Source organism: Ammodytes marinus, assembly GCF_949987685.1.
Source record: "Ammodytes marinus genome assembly, chromosome: 17".
In the NCBI taxonomy this organism is placed as follows: Eukaryota; Metazoa; Chordata; class Actinopteri; order Uranoscopiformes; family Ammodytidae; genus Ammodytes; species Ammodytes marinus.
This window is the reverse complement of record NC_137221.1, coordinates 18,162,199-18,167,878: the sequence shown is the minus strand read 5'-3', so window position 1 is coordinate 18,167,878 and position 5,680 is coordinate 18,162,199.

Genomic DNA, 5,680 nt, shown 5'->3' with positions numbered 1-5,680 from the left:
GAGGCTGGTATCAGCCTGCACGGTTGTTTAATGCTGTTTCACACTCTTTCGAGAACTAGTCTGGTGCAAAAGTGTGTGTGTGTGTGTGTGTGTGTGTGTGTGTGTGTGTGTGTGTGTGTGTGTGTGTGTGTGTGTGTGTGTGTGTGTGTGTGTGTGTGTGTGTGTGTGTGTGTGTGTGTGTGTGTGTGTGTGTGTGTGTGTGTGTGTGTGTGTGTGTGTGTGTGTGTGTGTGTGTGTGTGTGTGTGTGTGTGTGTGTGTGTGTGTGTGTGTGTGTGTGTGTGTGTGCCAAGAGAGCACAGGCTTTCAGTACTCTGTAGGATAGCGAAAAAGCCACTTGACCAGAGACAACTTAAAAAAAAAACTATGATGTTGATCACTTGAATCACTTAAATCTTAAAAATGTAGGACTGAAATAAACTAACCTGCCTATTGTGTTGAGAGGTAGCCTACTAGCCGGCATTTTCACTGCAGTGTAGTGGGAGACGAAACAGGGTTGTAGGTCAGTTGTAAGGAAATGTGTGGTAACCTACTGTATTTGCTGAATTTCAGTCTGTTCCTGCAAATCACAGAGAATTCACGTATACGCTTAAATGATTTCTTCCTTGTTCCTCTTGCACCGCAGGTCTTCCACTAGTGCAGTATAGTTCCCCGTTAGAATAAAACACATACTTCAGAGAGTTCGGATGTAGTTGTTAGAGGTCTGGTGAGGTCTGATCATCCAGCCATTCACAAGAAAAGAATGAATAATCTTAGATTAGATTAAAGAAAGGCATATTGTCTGTTATCCTATCCTGAGCATGTCACAATCTCTCACACTTCCCTCCATACTTCTTAATCTTACTGTAACAGAATTCTTCTCCTGTCATGTATTGTTGTCAATCGAATCAGTCAAAAGACCCGACTCATTTCAGTTCACTGAGTTTTTCCCCAGGGTTAAGGTCCCAAGCATTTTTTCTTTTAGCCTCCCGCTGAGCATGTGACTGTGAAGGCTCCTGGGCCCTTGCTGTGTGCTGAAGTAGAGGCATGTGAGTTTGTTTAGCTCGTGTGTGTGTGTGTTTCACTTTGACTAAAAACTGCCTACTGCAGCTGCCAGTGACGGCTCCTGTCGTCTCCGTTTGTTCCAGAATCCTCTCTGAATATTCATCCTCTCAAGAGAGCCCACATACTGATTTATTATTCTGAATCTATTACCCATTAGACCGCTCTGACTGTGAGCTGTAATGAAGACTGCTGGTGGAGTGGTTTAACCAATGACTAATGTTATGTGGAACTGGAAATACTTAAATGTCTGGACATTTTCAAGAGCTGCAAAAACGGAAAGAAAGTGTGTCGCATGTTCATTTCAGAGGCGCTACAGTTGCAGTTCACACGTCGCTAAATGTAAATTCTGCAAGCACTTCAGCAAAACAACTAATAGAGTTTAATCCTGTTGTAAGTTTCAGAATAGTTTAGCCTTTGTGCCTCCAGCACCATGAGGCGGGCTGCTGAGGCTTTTCTTCTGTGTTCCTTAATGTTGGCAGTCACAACTTAAAGATGCAGTGCGTAACCTTTTCATATAAATTAATGTCGGTTACATACATTCAAGCCATCGGCAAACGAGTAGACACAAAGTTGATTAAGCCTATCCAGCTCCAAATGACTCTGTGTATCTCCAGTTTGGCAGCGTTTTCAAACTGGTGTGTCACCCCCTGACACCGGTGCACGAGTTCAGAGTAATCCCAAGAAGCGTGCAAGAAAGGTTTCAGTTGTTGATTCTACTGCTAAGAAAAAAACCTGGATGTACAGAAGAAGGTATGAAATCATTTTGCGATCACCTAAGGCTTACCTCCATATAGATGTGCCGTCAGTGTTGTTGTAATTACTCAGAATGCCTTACTTTGTTACGCACTATAGCTTTACGCGTGGAACGTTTAGCTTGTGGTTGTCCTCCTACAATACACAAACAAAATCAGCCAGTGCACTTTGAAGAACGGCTGAATAAAATGTCAGTTTTTCCCCTTTGCTGTTCAGCTTATCGGTGTTCTCAGTCTGAGATATTGTCATGCCCGTAAAGAATCAAGTGCGACAAGAAGAAGTGGAGGATCTTAATAGGCTAAAGAAAGTAAAGGGAAGTGAAATGTGAGAAACTGAAGGTTCACACAGCGAGCCTTTGGCTTGACTCTGGTATGCTCCCATTGTACTTTGTGCAATCTATAACTTTGGCATCATGGCTTCTTTTGAAAAACATGCCTGATGGGGCAACGTTGAAAAAGAAAAATTATTGAGAAGTACTTAATGTACGTAACAAGATAATGTAATGGCTGCGCTTTTGATATAGCTTCACGTGCTGCTGCTGTTATAAATCCCAGGGACGGATCTATCTTCTACCTCCAGGAAACAGATGGACGCGGTGTTATTTGTCTGTTGATTTATTTATGGCTTTCATTATGTATTGATTGGATTATTTCATGAAAGATTCGTGTTTTGAATTATTGAGGTGTCTCCAGGTGCCGTGGATTGAATTATGCAGAAGCTCATTTGCCTTGATTATTATTATGTGGTAAAGTTATAGGATGTGTTTTTTTTTTTTCTTCTTCTTCTGTTTTTTGTTTAATGTTCGTCTCTGGGAAGATGTAATGAAGGATGAAGAAAGCTTGAGAGCAGAATGGCTTCAGGCAAAAGCTTGTGTGCTCGCATAGTGAGGCCTCGGGTCTGTTACCTGCATCATACTTCATTTCGCTCACATGACGTGTCGCCTCAAAGCATAAAGAGATCCTCGAAGGCCTCTTAAGAAAGTTATGGAATACTTATTTTGAGATAAAAAACATAAAAGTATTTCCAGGCCTATAGGGAAAAGCATGTCTCAGAAAGAATATCTTTTGACACTTTAAAGTTCGTAATGAAAGTTTTAGTCAGATAGTGACAATATGAAACCATTCTTTTTCCGAGTTGACTGCTGTATGTGTAGTTGCTCAGAAGAGATGGATACATCTTTTATGCCAATCGTTTACAGTAGAACTAAGAAATACAGGCTATTATTGGGTACCTTTTCACAACATCCGCCTGTCTTTCCCTATAGTTATGGATTAGTTACGATTATTTAATGGGATAATATCCTTTTGATGAGTGAGGGAAGGGGGGAAAACCCCTCAGACTTAAGGAGAGCATTAGTCTTGGTGGAGAACAGATGTTTCCTTAGAAAACAGGCCCATACATTATGCATATCAAGTCATTTCTATTCTGATGGCGCGTGTAGCTGATTTATCGAGCGGTGTTCCACTCACACGGTTAATAGGTTTAAGAGATGCCTTTTGTTGTGTTATTTCCACAATTAATAAAGCGAAAGGGGAAGAAATGCTCCGAGGAAGTGTGCTATTCTGTAAGGCCTGTGTATTAGGCTAACCATATTCATGAACGTGGAATAATCCCAAGCCGGATAAAGAATTGAGGCAGAATTGGTTAACCTAGATTGGGACGTCACGCAGGGAAAGCTAAACTTTTTTTCTCCTAACAGATTTTTGGCAGGGAGGCATTGGCTCTGGTTTTACCTGGTGAGGATTTTAATACGTTGTTTTGTAACCCTTCGCTGTGTTTACTTGTGGTTAGCACATAATTTTTTCAATAATAAAGGAAGACGTTCAAACTGTTGCAATATTGATGACAACATTGCAATAGTTTGATTTTGAAATGAATCCTGCTACGTCTGATGCCCAACTTGACATTTGGAGCTCAAATCATTATCAATTGTCACATTATGTGTAGACTGCAACAGTTTCATTATCGACAAATGTTCTGATTATTTTCAAAAGTAGTAATTTTTTTTGAACATTTGAGCCTGAGAATGTTTTCCAGTTTTTCTCGATAATTGACCTGAAAGGAAATAATCAATTGATCAGAACGATGCAGATTCATTTTCAGATTATATAATAAAGTATAAATACAGTAGTGAACTTGTGTTACTCGCCAGTGTTTTCTAATTCGAAAAACGTTTGTCCTGATAATTTGCTTTATAACTAGTTCTGGCCCTCTGGACTGGACTGTGGCGTGATTGGTTGATTGAACATCTGGTTGGATGTCAATTGTTGAAGCAACTCCTATCTGCTGATTACGGCTACTTGTCAAAAATGAATGCGTAACTTTAGATCTCAAGTTTCATAATGATGGTCATGTGATCAACTCAGTTCATTGTCCAGTCTTGCTCGATTCCATTCACTTGTTATGCTACAAGTGTTTGGCATTTTTGCTTGAGAGATTTTGAAAACAGTTTTATTTTGCATACATACAATTCATTTTGTGTTAATTGGCTAGACTAGGGGACTAATTGACTGCTAGTTTCAGCCCCAATACATATTAATAGATAGATATATTTTCAACCCATATGTAATTACTTATTCGTTCTTTCTGTCTTGCAGTTGTGGAATTGTCAGATTTTAGTGCTTTTACAATATGTTTTGACACAATGCTTTGCTGTGTAGTGTGTACACATAGTACATATTATAAATGTATAACAGAAAGTTAATACCCACATCTCAGCTTCCCCCTTTAGGAGACAATGTGAGCACATATTGAAGGACTTCATTTCCACACATTTTCATTTTACTGAGCAACAACCCTTTTTCTTGACATTCTTATGGTTTCTAGATAGCTTGGTAGAGACTGTCTCTTCTGTCTGTGTTATTATGTGAATACCAGGCCGTTGACATCAGAATATTTAATGAGTGCATTCATTTCCCCACTTAATGACCTCATTAGCATTACTGTTTATGTTTAATATATTGCAGTGAGCGTGGCTGAGCATTAGGCAGCTCAAGTGCTTCTGGTTAATTTAAGACATTCTCGGCTGACTGTCACCGTTTTATTTTAGGCAGCAAAGTTGAACGAATGAAGTGTTAAATAAAAAGGTGAACAAACTGCAACTTCTGTCTGATCATCACCACGCAATTGAACCACAAAGTAACCAGCTACTTTCACCGATAGCTTTTTATGAGGATCCTAGGCTGATCGTAATAGCTTTATGTAAATGCTTATTCAAAATTATAAAGTGGTGACTGCAGTTTACCCTCCACGATTCTGAAGGTATATTGTGTCCAGTTGGTTTTATATTATCAGCGATCCATGTGCCTTTTTGACAACACCAAATGTATTAACACTGGACATTTTTTCAGCACACACACAGTACGGACAGGTAGCGGATCATGAGGGCAACAACAAGCACTCTCCAGAATAGCTTGACTCCACCTTTTTGAAGATCCATGTTCTTTATTTCCCTCTGTGCTGAAGGTGTTTGCTTGCATTTTATATTGTTACTTCTTTTCTCCTCTGCAGAGTCATCTTTTTCTTCTGAGTCCGGGCTGAGGAGAATCACAAGACCGTGACAGTAAGTCCTGAGGATGAACGGTGCCACTGTGTTTAATGTTAGCAGCGAGGGGGACTTTGCAGCAGATTGATTTCACACACACACACACACACACACACACACACACACACACACACACACACACACACACACACACACACACACACACACACAGCCTTCTAAGAACAGGTCAGGGTCGGCCAAGTCAAGAACACACTCAATCGAGAAGCCTTGGAGTGGAGCAGAGGCCTGTCAGCACAAGCTCTGATCGAAGGTCACTCTCCCCTATCAGTTGACGTTGGTCAGTCAGTTTGAAGTGGAAGCTAGCATACTTTTATCATTTG